This window comes from Microcebus murinus, chromosome 17 (assembly GCF_040939455.1).
Source record: "Microcebus murinus isolate Inina chromosome 17, M.murinus_Inina_mat1.0, whole genome shotgun sequence".
In the NCBI taxonomy this organism is placed as follows: domain Eukaryota; kingdom Metazoa; phylum Chordata; class Mammalia; order Primates; family Cheirogaleidae; genus Microcebus; species Microcebus murinus.
This window is the reverse complement of record NC_134120.1, coordinates 12,215,592-12,233,905: the sequence shown is the minus strand read 5'-3', so window position 1 is coordinate 12,233,905 and position 18,314 is coordinate 12,215,592. Positions and strand designations below refer to the sequence as shown.

The following is an 18,314-nucleotide window of genomic DNA, read 5'->3' as shown; positions in this document are numbered from 1 at the left end:
CCAGCCCTGCATGGGGGGAGGGGCATGTCCCTGAGCACACCTCGGGAGAGCACCTGGTCCCCTGCCGCTCTTGGGGTGCGCAGTCCCGACATGAGCTCAGGGAACAGGCTCCAGTGTTAGCCGTGAGCCAAGTCCCCTGAGCAAGAGGCCTCATGATAAACTGACTGGAGACCAGAGGCCACCGAGTGTTGGCTGTGGCAGAAACTACCAGCTAGTCACAGTTTATGCTACTTTGCCTCGAAATGACACCGAGGAAGGATTTTTTGTTCATTCTCATCCTCTGGAGATCACGCACCACCTGGACACGGCTCGCTGCTGAACAGGAAAGTGTGTCACTTGGAAGAGTGACTCACCTATGTGGATCGATCAGTGGCCCCTCCCATCTAACAAGCTAGCCGCAGCTGCAGCGTTGGTGCAGGAACAATTAGCTGCCGGACACATAGAGCCCTCTACTTCACCATGGAACACCCCCATTTTCGTCATTCAAAAAAAGACTGGCAAGTGGCGGCTGCTACAAGACTTAGGGGCTGTTAACCAAACAATGGTCCCCATGGGGGCACTCCAGCCTGGTTTGCCTTCTCCCGTAGCTATCCCCAAAGGCTACTATAAAATAGTCATTGACCTAAAAGACTGCTTCTTCTCCATACCATTGCACCCAGATGACTGCGAACGCTTCGCGTTCAGTCTTCTGGTAGTACTCTGTAGGACCCTCTCCGCGCTTCCAATGGCGAGTATTGCCTCAAGGCATGGCCAACAGCCCTACCCTTTGCCAAAAATATGTAGCTCAGACAATTGATTCTTTTAGAATTCAACATCCTCAGCTATATATAATTCATTATATGGATGACATTCTTCTCGCTGGGGCCGACGAGGCAACCTTACATCAAGTTACCATGCAGGTTGTCTCGGCCTTACAGGCTCGAGGCCTCCGCTTGTCCCCTGAAAAAATTCAGCTCTGCCCCCCTCCTCTGCAGAACTAATTCTCACCCTAGTCAACGCCTCTGTCAGGACCATCCGAGAGGCCAACAATTCAGAATATCAGGAGTGTTGGGTATGCTACTCCCCCGGCCTCCCTTCTATGAAGGTGTCGCTACATTTGGTAAACCATTATTTACTAACGACACCAGCAAACTCAGATGGGGCCTGGAGACCCATGATGGCCTGACACTCAGCCAAATCACAGGCCTAGGCCTTTGCCTTCTTAGCTCAAGAATGCTTCCCCCCGCACCCTTAGAGAAAATATGCAATTAGTCAATTACTGTCGACTCCACCTTTCAGTATATTCAGGCATCTAACACCTCTTATTTTGCTTGTTCTTCCGGCCTTACCCCGTATGTAGTCACTGCAACGTTTCTTGAGCATAGAGAATATTGTGTGTTAGTCATGCTCTTCCCCAGACTCACTATACGTCCTGCTGACGAATTGCTCAAATTTTGGGAACGTGGCACCATAATGCCCTGAGAAAAGAGGGAGCCCATCACGGCCATAACACTCACAGTTGTTCTAGGCCTTGGTGCCACAGGGGCTGGAACAGGCATAGCCTCTCTAGTCACCTCCAACCAGCAGTACCTGCAGCTCTCTGCTGCCATCGATAATGATCTCCGAGAGCTACAGCAGGGCCTAAAATATCTCAAAGAATCCCTTGCTTCACTTTCTGAGATAGTGTTACAAAATAGAAAGAGGCCTAGACTTAGTGTTCCTCCAAGAGGGAGGTTTGTGCGCAGCACTTAAAGAAGAATGTTGCTTCTACGCAGACAAAACAGGCCTGGTAGAAGATAGCATTGAAAGGGTTAGACAGAGCCTAGAAGATAGAAAAAAAACGGAGAGAACAGAGTGAAGCGTGGTATCAAAATTGGTTTTCCACATCCCCCTGGCTATCCACATTGCTTCCCAGTGTCTTAGGGCCGCTTGTAGGTTTTCTGTTGCTCCTCACCTTTGGGCCTTGGGCATTTAAGAAACTAACTAATTTTGTCAAGTCACAGGTAGACGCAGCCACACAAAAATCAGTCTCCGTGTTTTACCAACAGCTAGAACAAAGAGGCTCCAGAGAAGACCTCCATGAAGAGTCTCCCAATACACCCACTGAAGGTCTAAATTTCTCAGACCTTGCCTCAGACATGGAACGCAGTTGGTTCCAAAAGCTGTGGAGACGCCCATGACGGGATTATCACGATGCCGTGTACCAGAGGCACACCCTGCCGACGGTGAGGTGACTCCATGACGGGAATATTGTAGGTCTATGCCCGGGGGCACACTTCATAATCAGAAGTGCCGGAGCTGGATGCCACCTACATAGCCTAAGACAGAGGCCTCACCTTCACGTTAATCGCCCAATCTTATATTTGGGGTGCTGGTCGAGGAAGCCCATCGCGTAGCCTAAGACAGGCTCTCCACCCACCTATATAAATCTCCCTCATATTAATAAAGAGACGGGGAGATGTTAGAGGCAAGGACCCTCAAAGACCCTCAACTCCCCTATGACTCGTCCTATGCACGGGCTTCGCCCTGGAAAATTCCAGCTATAGCTCCGAGAAGAATGCATTCCATGACGTGCTGACCACGGAATGCTCCAGGGAGTGCTGACTGCAATTGTTCCCGACCACCTGCCAGGTTGGGGTTGAGTAACCAGTCAAAAACAGCTTCGATACCGATAAGACGCTGATTGGGGCTGATTAACCCAGACCCAAGCCTCATCATCACCCCACTCTATTTTTCTGTTTCTACTTCCTTGTTTCTGTATGCTTATAAAACCTACTAAGAATCTAAGTATAGTAGACCTTGACAACCCTTTGCTTGGTCTTGTTCCTTCTCTCGCCCATCTCTTTCAGGCACGGTCCCCCTTGACCCCACGAGTAACAGAAGGTCCCGTGGGCCGGGACAGGAAAGGACTCCGAGATGCCAAAAGACTAAAAAGGCTCATAGCTGTTGTTTAAAAGTGAAAACGGCCCTAAATCATAGCCAGAGATGGGAACGGGTCGAGGGGGAGGGCGGGCCATTCTGAACGGGGGCGCCAGGCGGATGCGAGCACTTTATAGATGCGGGCGAAGGTTCTCAGGGTGAAGAATGTCCATTTCCATCAGATTAAAATGCAGTTTGGGAAAACAATTACCTGCCTGAGATCCTGGGAAAGTAAAACTTCCTGGTTTCTCTGCCAGGAAGAGCGATTGTAAAACAAGGGCTGAGAATCTCCCAAACAAGATTCTAGAATTTTGTCCAAACAGCTGCAGTTCACCTTTGAGGAGCCCCAGACTCACTTGGGTCCGATGTATGTTGCAACACCAAGTTTGAGGTCTCCCCAGTCTGGTGCCAAGAGCCGCCCCCAGGGACAAAGAGGGAACAGTTGCTCTCTTAATCGGAGCACAAAACAAAACTCTCTCCCCCTCTTTCCCCCACCCAACCTCCCTGCTTTGTTGTGAAATTGTCACTGGGCCTTTGAGGAGCGATTAAAACCGCAGCCATGTCCAATTTAAAGGGCAGGTTCCCAGGCGGGGAAGCGAAAGGGGACTCGAGGGGGAAAAAGTCAGTTGCAATGAATTTATGGAGGATTTGGGGATCGCAAAAGTCATGGGACCTGACTCAATTAAAATTAATGGAAAAGCACCAACACACAATTTAAACATAATAATAAAATAACGTGGCAAGGCTATTCTGGCTCGTTCTCTGGTTCCATTCTTGAGCCTGCTTGGGAACCTCGGAGCAGACTTCCTGGAACACAGCATGGGTGCCCAGTGGCTGTTTTTTACCTACTTTCCTGCCCTTCACACACAAAGATTCTGTAACAGAGAGTGGGAATGAATGGCCCACCCTGCCCTGGACATTTCCTGAGAGGTGGGTTGGTGCTTAGCAAAGCCGCTGGGTTAAAGGTGAGAGAAAAGGTGTACAAGTTCTCAAGGCATGGGGCAGAAAAGGCTGAAGAGTTTGAAGCAGGCTGTGAAAAACCTGCCCTGGTTTGGTGGTGTGGTCAGATTCTTGGACACACGGTGCACCCTAGCTTTTGAAAAGGGCCCCCGGGGTCTCCCATCTGGTTCCAAATCTTTGGAACTGGCCAAGCCTGCTATACACAGGGGCCCTCCACACTTTCTCCTCATGCTGTTTGCAAAGGCAAGGAAAGGTGGTGACACCAACGCTGCTCTAATCCCACGGGCATGGTGCCGCAGAGCCCTGTGCTGGGGTGTGGGAGGCAGGTAAGGAGGTGACGGGCCTCTAGCTTCGCCTTAGGGAGAAATCGCCTCTTGGCAAGGGGCTGGGTCTTTACCCGGTCTGCATATTCCCAGCGGTCTTTGGAATGGAGACTCACATTGAAGAAATACTCTTTGAGTACGTCGAGTGGTTCTCATCAAGCCAATTCACCCTCACTTCTAGGGTGGGGGTAATAACAGTACCTGCCTCACAGGTTAGGGTTCTTGTGAAGATTAAGTGAGTTGACAGGCATAGCACTTAGAGTGCACAGGGCACACAGTAGGTGCTCAATAGATGTTAGATTTCATTACTGTTGAAAGTGTCTCTGATCATTCATTTGGCTTCCTGTGTCCTCAGTGCTATTTCTACAATATTGTGATGAATGTCTGTCTGTACGTGCCCCTTCATCCCTGAGATGCCCTGGGGTCCTCAGGCATATGGCAACCTACGCAGTCAATTAAGTACCATGCTTCACATGACTAAAAAAACACTTAACTTTCTGCCACATTCCTTCTTTCCTTTTTCTCCCCCCTTATCCCGTCGAAATCCGCTAAGGATTCATAGCCAATATTTTATTAACCCCTGGCAGGTTATGAAAAACAAGTTTTAGTAGTATGAAGATAAATGTCATTTAGTAAAGTCGCTTTTGTGAATCAGACGCCAGTTCCCCAGCCAAATCGTGAAGCGCAGGGAAGAGAGATTAAAATCCCGTGATAAAGCAGAAGCCCTTGGTGTTGCTAGGAATTCTTGTTCTTCAGTAAAAATCGCAGCCGGAATCCCCTCTTGCCCTTTGTGCAATGGAAAACAAACGGCTCGCCCGGCTCCCTTGCTCTGTGGGGGCTCCTGGGGCAGCACTGCTCCCCAGGGAGAGAGAAGGGGGAGGCGGGTGGCCGCCCAGCCCACCCCAGGCTTAATCTCCATGGCGTTTTCCACTTTCCCAGGCCGGCCACGGCAACGTGAACGCTTCGCTGCCAGCCAGCCGACTGCTCGCGGGGAGAACTCTGCCTCGCAGAGGCACGAGGGACTGGAGCCGCATGATAGGGTACGCAGGTGTCCGGCCAGGATTCCCAGCCCTTCTGCTAGCATTGAGGCTCTCAGACCTCCAATGTCAAGGTCCCTTGGCCCTCCAGCTCCTGTGCTTTTCGAGCAGAGCCCCTACGGTAGCTGCTCCTCTGGGCAGACACATCCTTTTTCCTATTATAGTTACAACACAAACAATAAGCAGTAAATCCACCGAGGGGCCTTGCGGGCTCCCACGGACCAACATTCTCACAATGCCCAGTGGAAACGTGTCCATGCACAGACCCTCTGATTCATTGTGATCCGAGGGGCTTTTCATGCCTTTAAAAATAAATATTAGCGCAGAGAGGGTGCTTTGTTTCACCATGCACTCTCATGGCTGAGGATGGAGGCTCCAGATGAAAAGCTTTCAAGGCAAACCAAATGCAAAAGGCTACAGAGACAACTCCTGTTTGCCTCGTTCTACGAGGGGTTACTAATTTGGGGGATGCCCGTTTTAGAGCTGCTCTCAGTTTGACTTGCAAATGAAAGGTGGAACCTAGCCAAAATTGCCCCGCTGTGCGGCTGCCGCCCCAGCACGCCTCTCAGACCCTGCTCTCTAGCTGAGGAGGGACAGGAGTGCACTGAGGTCACCAGAAAGAGAAACCAGGAGGTGTCAGGTGAGCATCGGAAGGTCTCAAAGCCGGGTCAGTGGCGCAGAATCCCTCGCTCGGTTCTGCGATCACACCGTTTGGCCCCTCCAGGTCCTCACCTGCGGAGAGGGTCCCAAGCATCCCAGTATCACCTGCGAAGCCTGAGAAAAGCACAGATGCCCGGGCCTTTCCATGATCCTGGGCCTCTGTGTTTTTTATTCGTTTTCCTAAACCAACCTTTTCAGAGCCATTGCCTTTCAGGACAGCAGAGAGAACCAACAGGTGGGAAGAGTGGTAAAATTTTTGAAATAAAGATGGAAAATACTTCTAGTCTTATGACTATCGACTTCCATGCGCAGAATGCCTGGCACTTGCCCACTTCACCATCATCCTGCCCAATCCACACGACCACCCTCAAGTGACCCCTCTATTCTGTTGATGACGGAACAGAGGTCGGAGGGGTTCAGGTGAGCCCTGAGGAGATCCACAGCTGGGAAGCAGCTCAGCCGATGGGAAGATCAGACACACACAGATTCCACAACAGGAACCCTGCCCTCTTTCAGCACAGCCTGTTCCTCACATGCAAGTCCAAGGAGAAGGGCGAGCACGTGGCCCTTGTGCTGGGGAGAGCGCCGGCACCTGCTGGGCCCCCCCCTCGCCCCACTCCAGCATCCCCAGGCGGCCCTTGTTTCTGCTCTTCTTCCTGGTTCCATTCCTCTCCTCCCACCTTGCTTTGCTTTCACCCTTTCTCTTTTCCCTCAGCCCAGTCCTGAAATCACTTGCGAGGTTCTGGGTCCCAGCCCCCGGAAGTGTGGCAGAATTGGTTTGGGGTGTGGCCTGGGCATCAGGAATTTTAAATACTCCTGAGTGAGTTTCATGTGCAGCCCAGGTTGAGAGCCACGCCCTGCAGAGACCTGTGAGCCACAGCTGCAGAATCAGGAGGCTCACCTGGACATGCAGGCCACTGGCCACTGCTTTAAACAGGGCACCATGAGGGAGCACCAGGCGGGCCCAGTGCCAGCCCTGCCACACCAGCTGCGTGCTGAGAAAACACCTGGCTGCCACCAGCTGACCGCATGGAGCGAGGAATCCCAGCACCTGGTGGGCAACCAGCGTCCTTGGCTGGCCTCTGCAGAGACCCCCTGGAAAAACATATGCTGTGCCCTTGAAACCAGGGGGTGACCACAGGGTGGGTGACAGGAAGAGCAGCAGCTACCCCAGCCTCTCTGCATATTAAACAGCCTGAAACAAGGAGCGGCTGTGCAAACGCCCTTCTCCTAGTGAGATCCGTGCCATAAAGGAGACCATAAAACCGGCTTCATTGGCCCATTCTGCAAATCAGACCCCCAGTTTATTACACACACAAACACACACACTGCGTGGAGGACAAGACATCCCGCAAATTGCTTTGCACCAGCCTCCTTAAGGAAATATTGCAGACTGTAACAAAACCTCACGTCCCTACCTGGGAAACTTGCCTGAAGACAAGTGCAACTCCTTGCAAGAGGATTCCTGTCGAGGAGAGCGAGCGGCTTCTGCAAGGAGTGACGGGACTGCCTGGAGCGCTTGGCACCCAGCTGGCACCTGTAGGTCACCAGCAAATCTCCCGTCAGTGTATAAAAGAGCAGAGGAGAGTCACGCTGAAGGCGGGGCTTAGGCCCACCACCTGCCACAGACAAGGAGATGCTGGGGAGGGTGGTGAACACGAAGCTTTTACACGGAGCCAGGTCAGCTGGCACAGATGGCAGGCAATGGCCCCTCTGGACACCCCACCCCCCACCTGGAGCCAGGAGCAAGGGAGAGAAAGAAGAAAGGCAGAGGCTGGTGTCTGCTCCTCCACTGCCCCAGGTGAGGAAAAGGGGTGTCCTGGAGGAACTGGTGTCGTGGGGCATGCCCCGAGTCACACAGGCTCCACGGGGGCTGAGCCACCACCGCACGGATGGGGAGGGGGCGCGTAGAGCTACTTGGGACACAGGCCTGACGCGCTTGCTCGCTTGCCGAGTTCGGGACAGCTGTTCCTCGTGAGAGACAGCTGCAGATGGGGCCCGCACACTTGGCCACCAGCTCAGCTGTGCCCGTGGGCACCTCGGAGAGTGGAGGCAGCTTCTAGATGACAGAAGGTTCAAAGACATCAAGAAGCAAACGCACTCTGAGAAAGGTGACTGCAGACGAGAGGTGGCAGTGGGATCATGACGTGTGTGGCAGGCGTTCAGAAGAAAGGGAAATCACGACATCGCCATCTGCGTGGGACAAGGGAGCGGGGGTGGGGACGGCCGTGCCTGAGAACTGTATGTGGACATCTGTAACCACATAGTTTCAATAGTAAACACTGGCCTGGGGAGCATTCCTGTGCTCTCTTCTTTTTCCTATCTCTTGTGTACATTAAGCGGTGTAATTTATTTTAGCAAGAATAACTGTGCTCCTCTCTTACTGCTTTTCTTTGAGCTTCTTGCCACAGAGCACTGGCACTCCATTCCTCTGCGTACGACGCCTGTGCTGTGGCCCTGGCCTCCCACACTCGCTGTCTCCAGGACCACACAGGCACAGAGACATGACAGGGCAGAAAAGAAAAAGGCACTTCCAAGAAACAGATCGGATCCCAGTCCTGAAATGTTTGATGATAACTCGACTGGATGCATTCAGAGGAGGACTGTGCCCATCAGAATAGGGGCCTTGCTGGCCAGTGAGCTGGGGAGGCCAACGCTGGCCTTGGTCATGGAAAGGGAGCTTTGTTCAACCATCTCAGCAAACTTAGGAACTCATGTGTGACATCAGCTTGACACCTGCCCAGTCTCCTTTCTGTAATCAGATCCTGTGCTCCCCAAGCTACCTCTGCAGCACATCTGGCTTCCCCGGACAACCTGTCTGCAGAGAGAGCATGGGCTGGGCAGGTAAGCACACATACTCATCTGGCATGTTCTTAGAAATTAATATACTGGCATCTGGTTTGAACATCTGTGCAGTGGGCTTTTAATAGCAGACAGATCTGTCCTTTGAGAGGTCGAACAGATCAGATCTTGGAGCATGCCAGAATGAAGCTCGGATCCCAGACCATAGTGAACTCAGCAAGTAATGCCATCCTTGGAGGCTCTTGGAGGCCGTACTCTTAGTCTCCCCCTGGGACACCTCAGTGCATTGTTGACAGGTTTCCATGGCTAATTCCAGAATTTCTACCATCTTCTTGAATGAAGACCCTAGACTCAGAATCGACCTGGGTTTTGCAGAGTCTGGATGTCTGAGCATGATTGGTGTGGCCCCAGGAGTGGTGGACACCTCTGTTCCACTCCTTAGCCATCTTCACCGTTGATATCCCTTCTGACCCATGGAATCCTTCAGCCACGCCCAATCCTGACCTCATCAGACTGAAAATCAGTGGAAAAGGTTAACCAGAAGGAGTTATAAGAGATGCTTGGGGAGACATAATATATACATATGTACACGAAATGGTATATCAAACATATCCAATGTCACAAATAAAAATATAGCCCAAACTGAGAAAGAAGTGAGGGAGCCAGGATTGGATGGTGTTAATCTCAAGAGGCTTCCTGAAAGACGTTATTTTCTAAGGAAGAGCCACTTAGTGTCATGATAAAAGGCCAGGTCTTGAAGTCAAATGGACTTGGGTTGCAATGCCTGACTCTTTGTGACTTCACAGGGCTAAGCAGGGTGGAAGCGAAGTGCCTGGCACACAAAAGTGCACAAAAAATAGTCATTAAAAATATCCCTGCATATTTTTATGGATGAAGGGAGACACTTAGAAGAAAACCTTCAATGCTTCCTTCAGGGCAGCTGCTTTCCATATGGTGTGTCTCATTTGATTCTCATAGTCATACTGTGAGGTGTTTTATTCTTCTTTGCATTTTACAAAGACGAAACCAAAGATCAAGAAGGTTCAGTAACTTGTCTAAAGTCACTCTGCTGGTCCGTGGCAGACTCTAGGTAGTTAACCCTCACTCTGTGTCAGGAACTATTCTAAATACTTTATTTGTATTGGCTGTTTCAGCTTCACAACAACTCGATGAGGTAAGTACTATCCTTAACCCCTATGAGGAAAACAAAGGCACAGAAAAGTTAAGTGACTTGCCTAAAGTCAACACAGCTAGTAAGCAACAGAGCCTGGATTTGAACCCTGGGCAATCTGGGCCCTCAGTTTGAAATGTAAACCACTTTACTATCTTTTTCCCTTGCATATGCCACACTGCCTCTCCTGGAACCATATTTATTAACAGATAAAATTGTCAAAACAACTTGGAGTTGGAGGATGAATATTTTAAATATTATAAATCCCTCACTCATAGGGGAGTGGTTGTTTGATACAGTTTCTGTTGATCACTCAGTAATTTATCCAAGACAGTGATGTGCACAGACTATTTTTGTCTCAGTTAATATACAGCACCGTATAAACATTGACTCAACTGGAGAGCTCGAACCATAAATTATCACTAGCCCAAGTGCTAAAAGAGCACTTGATTTTCTCTGTGCCTGAGCATGCTATCTATTTATACTTTGCTTACTTCTCTGGAGTTCAAACTGCTTTATATACATTTCATCACAGTTATACCTATGTAGATTTATTGTCTTTATTATACGCATGTGACTAATATACCCCACAATGCTTAATATTTACTGCAGGACTCTCAGTTTTCAACTAGTTTTTATAATCTATAGGTATTACTGGCTGCCTTTAATCTATAGGTATTACTGGGAAAGAATATGTTTAGATGATGAAATAGTAATCAGAAGAAAGAAAAGAACTCTAAACAAAGCTTTCCCTGACTAGCTGGAGAACAGATCCCAAACTATGGCATATGTGCCCTGGAACACTAAGTTTATGCATTGTCAGGAATTAACAGAACTTAAAATTTGGTAGCACGCCTCAGTACAGGATGCATTAAGAGACTGAAGAAAGAACTGTCATTTGATGTTTTTGTTCCTGTGGCTGGGGCATTGTTTTCTTTTGTCCTCTTCTCATGTGTCCTCTTCTCATCCTCTTCATTATTGAAAACAGAAACTCCAGTCTCAAGCACTTCCCTGTTTTTGCAAAAAGGATATTTTACCAACGGTCTCTTTTTAAGAATGGGCAGTTACCATTTCATTCTGCATGAGTCCCTGAAGCTCTCCTCTTGCCCAGACATATCATTTGCCAGTATGAATTTAGGAAGATGAGACAGGTATGACCAGATACAGGAGATAGAAAGAAGTCATAAATACCCACAGTGTCACTACTGGTGCTGGGGGGCGGAGTGTTAAGAAAAAAGGAATTTATTTGAGGAATGTTTTTGTACTCTGGTAATACTGATATGATGAGCCTTTGACAAGGTCAAGTAACTAATGTGTAGTCAATATCCTCATTCAAGAGAGGTCAGATATTTGGGGACTCGCAGCTTATACAGAGGTGCCCTGTACTTTTATCTCAGGCTTCTGCACACACTGTTCTCTCTTTCTAGATAAGCAGGCAATTCTATTCTTTCTCTTTCAGGACTCAGTATAGCCATCATTTCCTCTAAAAAGCCTTTCCTTATTTTGGACGCTTATTTTGTGGGAATAGGCTCCCCAACTCACCCCATTTATGTTAATGAGTTGAAAATACTGGGAACAGCTTCATATACAGACCACACCTCAGTAAACAGCAGAATGAAAGAACAGATGAAGGATATCCAAAAACCAGGAAAGAAGAGAGGGACTTGGAAGGGTCTTCCTAATATTGTTATCGTTACTTCTATGTGGCCACCCTGGGGGTACCCGTTGGAACTGTGGAAATCTCTTAAATCGAAACCAGGCCAAACCTTGAATTAGTTCAACTAATAAAAAGTACATTACTTAGCTCTTTTATTTTTCTTGGTTCTTTATCTCAAGAAAATAAACAATGGTATGGCGTTCTCATCTGAATCAAGTCCAACCCTGAAAGCTGGAGCAGTTGGTGTTCAGATGGCACGCTCCACTTGGCCTCTGCTCGTGGGGCTGGCGTTCACGCCGTGGAAATGTTAGTGCAATCGAGTGGGCTTGGGAAGTTTCCATAAACTTTTCTATGTATGCGATCAAAGTCTGGACAAAGGTGAAGCACGGAATAATTAATAACAACGGTGAGTGGAAAATGCTAGAAAGCAATAATCCAAAGCATGTTTTCTGTTATATCTACTTTTTTTTTTTAATTATCTGTTTTAACCTCAAAACAGACTCTGTGAGAAATGATTAATTTGCCTGCACTGTATCTAAGGCAGAATATCATATGGAAACAGTATGGCCTTTTGGAGCTGGAGCCGAGTTTCAGTGTGAGCTCCGAAATTTCCTGGCTACATGACTTTAGCAAGATCCTAAAGATGGTAGAACCTCTGTTACCACATCATCTTTCAGGACTTTGTGAGGTTTAGAGAAAATATATGCACAAGTATTTAGGACACCACAGAGGTTCAATAAGTAATGACTAGTGTGATCACCGCTATCTTCAACACCACTGGAGAAACAGTAAAATCATCAATTTGGAAATTATGAATGACCCTAAGCTGGATTGAAGTTTAATTATATGGGTGATAGGAATAAAGATTTGAATAAGCAAAAGAGAATGTAAACTAGAAAATATCTAACAAATATAAGAAAGCAAACTTTTAAATAATTTAACCATACCCATTTTATCATAAAGAATATGTTTATATCAACTCATCTTAATTTTTATTCATTTGTAATAATTATCAATTTTAATTTATAATATTCATAATACTTACATAGTATATATTAACTGAACAGTACACTATATATCCTTCCAGAAAATGGTATGCATATACATGCATTTATATGTGTACCTAATTTTTTCCTCATTAATGAGATCATATTGTCCATACAGACTTCAACTTTTTCCCTCTCCAATAGATCTCGGGCATTTTTAAATGTGAATTCATATGTATCTATCACCTTGTTAATAGCAGCATTTTATTTCATAATATCAATTTACCAATTTAGCCAGTCTCCTACACAGACATTTTTTTCCCCCCAGTTTGTTTTTTGTTTCTGTTGCAGAATCAAAACAAATAATGCTGCCATGGATGTCCTTACACACACAAAAAAAACCTCTGAGAAGTGAAATAACTGAGTATGTAAACTTTGCATTTTCACAATTAAGGTCAAATTGCCCTCCAAACAATTTACAAGAATTTACCCTCTCATGAACAGCATATTAAGAAAGAAAGAAAGAAAAAGACAAACAACCTGGGCTTTTTTCACACTTGCTTCTCCTAACTCTCTCCAGAATCGTCCCAGAGAAGGTATGATCTGAATTCATAATAATAACTGATCTCAGTATTTCACCCTTCAGCATTTACTCTTAATTAACGGTAGTTCCTTGCAGTTGTCCTCTGTGGTTGCTTAGTTTAAAACTGAAACAATGTTGGGGGTCGTGCAGTTTCTCCTTGTTCTGTGGTAGGCATAGCCAGTTTCTCCAGCTGAGGAGCCTGGACTTGTGTAGAAAAAGCCCCCCTGCCCCCAAAAAGAAAAAAGCAAAAGTAACCCAAACTAATGACAGATGAACATATTAAAGTTCCCTTGCATTGGCTGACCGCGCCTCTCTGTGTGAGACTCAGCACTGGGGGCTTTACATGTATTAGCTCATTTTAGGGTCTGTGTAATTTGAGCAAGCCTCCCAGATTGCCTGATGACACCTGAGAAAATAAGAACTGGTGTGGCTGTACCCAGTAAAGTGCTGCTTTCAGTCAGCAATAGGGGGCCAGGCCACGACCAGCCAAAAGTCCCTACTAACAGCCATTTCTGAGATAACCGGGGTTCTTTGCGATGACTCTGAGGCTTGGGGAGATCTTTAGATGTCTTCTAAATCATCAAAAGAGATAAACGTGTGTTCAGCATAGTTTTGGTGTCAAGTATATTTTGTTGTATTCGAATTCTTTAAAAAATCAGTCATAGAGAAGTTTGGTCAACCTCTAGATTAAACAGAATGTTGAATTAACAGGAACACTTCACTCTTCTTCTAGCTAACTGAGAATTTACTGTACTTAAGATAAACTGGGATTTACCATATTACTCAGCCCCGATCTCACCACGAAGACTTCACTCTCACTAGCACACTGAACAAAAGAGTGGGTGCCCTCCTCCCAGGTAAAACATTTGAAAAAGAGTCCTTTCCCATCCTCCTCCCTAGAAAAAATCCAATGGAAGACTGTGAAATCCACCCTTAATCATAATCTCCAAGTTAACAGTTACATCACTGAGATTAGAGCAAATAATCGGTCTGGAATGCAAAGCTTGACGAAATGATTCTACGCCACAGGATATCCTCTGCGATTTGCTAAATACAAAGCCTCAAATTTAGTAAAAACAAAACAAAACAGAAAAACACTTTTCTAAAATCAGGGTTTTGAAACTCAATCTACATCTTTCCCCTCCCAATTAACAACATTAGATCCGCAAGTACAAAGGTATGTTTCATAAAGTATCAGAAGCTGGACACCAACCAGGTTGTGGGATTCAAGTCAAGATTTATCAAAGCCCACGACTCATTTGCAGACAGCAGGAGCACAACCACCCCCCACCCCATGCTCCCTGCAAGGGAAGGGGGTTCTTCTCCCTTTCTGCATGTGAAGCCTCAGAGATGGTTCTCAAACCCCAGAGACCACGGGGGATGCCCCAGCAAGTAAGAGTCTTTATTTTAGTAACTACAAAATAAAATAAATAAAATAGTTACTGAAATAACTTGGTTTTCTATGACAGGCATATCTTCAACTGAATTCCACTTTCTAGTCAGAAAAATTTTTTGTGAGTTTCCAGTATATTTAAGAACAGGTCATTTGTATTCAAGAGTGTCACTAAGCTACTCAAATGAAAAAGTGATTTTTATGTGTGTGAAATACATCAAACTCCATTTAAGTAGCTGAGGTGGGTTTCTGGCGTGGTCACGCACTGTGGGTATCCCTGCACGAGCAGCTGCTCGCTAAAGAAGTTAAGCTAGCCTTGGAGTTCAGGATAAGCCCTAAAGGTTTCTGATGCATTAAGTGGAGATTATGAAATCGGTGCCAGAAAGTAAGGTTTTAGGCCGGTACATTTGCAAATCGTTGCAAAGAACAATTGGATCCCCTTAGGACAGTTGTTGAATATGATTAATTAATCTCTGACCAATCAGAAGCAGCTAAATGTTGAGGTGAAATATAAAATTAAAAAACAAAATTGGCCTGGTCCTCATTTTTTTTTTGTTTTTTTTGTATTGTTAAAAAAATGACCCATGCATATATTTGTTACATTTAAATCACCTACAACTTGAGTGCCTCCTTCCTACACTTGACACCTAATCATTCAGCTGCTATGGGCTTGGTGCGCATCTAGGTGGTGGGGCATTGTGAAGAATAAGACAGGCAGGTCCCTCCTTTCATGGAGCTGAAAGAATAAACAAGCAAAGCATCGGATGCATATGAGGAAAATAGGTAGAGAATTAATGAGGGGTGACAGAAGAGGGAGTGACTAGGTGGTCAGAAAGAGCCTCTCGAGAGGAAATGACACTTGAGCTGAGTTTTGAAAGGCAAGGAGGACCCAGCCCTGGGAAAATTAGGGGTAAGAAATGCAAGCAGAGGTCACAAGTAGCAGAAGGCTTCAAGGAAGGAGCCACCGGACCAGGAATTCAGCCTGAGTGGTCCGTGCACAAGTGGTGAGAGATGAGGCTTGAGAACTCGTGTGAAAGCCATGTGCGATTTTGGAAATCACATGGAGAGTTTGGATGTTATTCTGAGGGTGATAGGAAGTATTAGGGGTGATAAGACAAACGGAAAAGTGTGGTTCACACAACTCTTCTACAAAGACCCCAGACAAGCGAGATAGCTGAAGAGAAGGTGTAGAAGGTGTAGCTGAGGTTCACATGTATCTCTTGGGACCTCTCACCCAGGGAGCGTGGCTCTGGGGAGAGCTGAAGACAGCTGGGTTCTTGGAATGACATCATCAGGTGACCCCACAGCCACAGCACATGCCATTACATGAGAATCCACTTGGTCAAGACCTGAGTCTGCAAGATGTTCTTCCTCACCCCTTTCCTCGCACCCAGACTTGATCCAGCCTCTAACTCCTTTCCAGAAATGCTGCCCTGGTCTACTTTTTGTGTTTTGGATACACGGAAGTGTTTGGGTCCCCAAGCACTGGCAGATTCCACAGTTCTCCTGTGTAACTAATTTTGGGAACAAAAATTTCTAATATCTTTGAAATTCTTGATGAATTTCATTAAAGAGACGAGGGTAATTAACCCTACAGCCATACTTGTTTCACGTATGAAGACAAAAACTCTCAAGTAACAGCCTGTGATGAATGTCATACTCGACCATTAAAGACCTATTTTTAGCAAAGCCAACCACTAAGTTCTGAGCCAAATGAAAGGTCATGTGTTATCTGAGAAGCACATGTTATTGTGGTCACCAAATAGCTAATCTGGGGTGAGGTGTTCTATGGAAGATGCTTGCTATGAAACTACAGTATAGTATAGTATAGTATAGTATAGTATAGTATAGTATAGTATAGTATATAGTATAGTGATTCCTGCTATTCAGAAATTTATATAATTCTAAATAAATGGTAAGTGGAACATGGACTTAGCAACTAAATTTCAAATGATGTATGAAATAACATTTTTGTGTGTGTATAGGAAGCACACTTAACATGAGATCTACTTTCTTTACACCCACTGAAATAGCAACTCCCCACTTCCCCCTCCCTTCAACTCCTGGCAACCACCATTCTGCTCTCCCCTTCTGTGAGTCGGTGATTGTAGACAGCTCACATAAGTAGAATCGTGCAGTATTTGTATTTCTGTGACTGGGTATTTCACCCAGCATAATGTCCTCAAGATCCATCCAAGTTGTTGCATATTAGCAGGATTTCCTTCCTTTTTAAGGTTGAATGATATTCCACTGCATGTATATACCACATTTTCTTTATCCATTCATCTATGAAAAGACATTTCTTGAGATATATTATTAATGGGCAAAAATGTGCCTTGAGGTTTCTCACCACGATAGCATGGTAGTCCATACATCAAATACGTGGCTCTAAAATAATAGAATCACATCTAGCAAGGTATTGAAAACACTGATATAGATTTTTATTTCCTTACTAGTGTAACCCTAAGCAAGATGTATTAACATTCCTAAACCTTGGTTCCTCATCTATAAAAAATAAAGATAATCATATTCATCTTTCATAGGCTTGTTGCAATGATTAAATGATATCTCAAATGATATCTTTATCAAGCACCCAACACAGCACATGACAAAGTCACAGATACTCAATGAATATAAGTTCCCTTTTCCTTTAGCTCTCTGCTTCTATGCTAGTCCAAGTTTTGGGGAAGCTAATAGTTTTTATTTTTTTTGGATATAGTTATTACTACTATCCAATGGTGTACAAGCCACAAAAGAACTGGAATTTTTGTCTGTTTGTTCACTGCTGTATCTTGAGCAAGCAGAAAAGTGTCTTCCATATCATAGGTGCTCAATGAACAGTCATTGAATGAATGAACGGGAAGTTATAGTAAAATGTGGTTGAATTCAAAGGTCGGTCAACTATCTTTGCTGAATTAACTGTCAGATGACTATATTTTTTTCAGACAGCATCTCACTATGTTTCCCAGGCTGATCTTGAACTCCCAGTCTCAAGCAATCCTCCTGTCTCAGCCTCCTGAGTAGATGGATTATAGGTGCACACCACTATGCCTTGCTCGCAGATGTTTTTAATGGGAGAGACACATTCTGACAGGGCATTCAGAGAATCAACCTAAAAATATAGCCATCTTCTCAAATAATTAAGTATCAAAACCATCTACTAAAGAGAGCAGTGGTCCAACCATACGCTGCGATACTCCAACCACAAATAAAGCATTCATGGGAAAAGTCTGGTTCCAAGGGCTCCTGAATCAGCAGTTTGAGTCAGCAACCCCCAGGAGAGCAGGAACCATGGTACGTATGACTTGCTTTGAACTCAGCCCCAGAATAGCTCAGAGTCAGCTGTGGGAAGCCCTGGTACCTACTAAGTCACCTCTACCAAGGAGTCATCAGTGGCAAGCATTACCTCTCCAGGTTTTCCAGCTTATTTTTTCCTTAATAGTATGGTGGTCCATATAGCCAATATGATTCTAGAATGATACAATCACATTTGGGGGCTGCACCCAACAGAGAGTGGTAGGGAATCGCCCAGTGTGAGCCCAGAACAGAATAAAACATCATGGCCAGGGAATAGAAGCCTACCTTGGTCACAAAGCTGGGGAGGAGGAGCTCGCTCTGCCACTGGCAAGCTGTGTGGCCTTGGGCAAGTCATTTAACTGTGGGTTCAGCGGGCCTTGGTTTTATCATCTGTTAAGTTCTCAATACTGGCCTGTTTTATCTCTAGGGTCCCCTCAGTTCCGAAGTCCCATGCCCGGACGGTGGCAGCCCTGCCTGCTGTCTCTTCCCATGCCTTGCTGTTTTGAAAAATTACATGTGTAGAAACCACAGATGATAGTAGGGGGAG

The 18,314-nt window shown here is 46.0% G+C and overlaps 1 protein-coding gene across 1 annotated transcript in view; it reads right to left on the bottom strand.

The window, feature by feature from the left end:
• BCL2 (BCL2 apoptosis regulator) overlaps positions 1 to 18,314 on the bottom strand; it is a 172,510-nt gene that overhangs the window by 49,788 nt on the left and 104,408 nt on the right. The gene's annotated exons all lie outside the window — the stretch shown is intronic.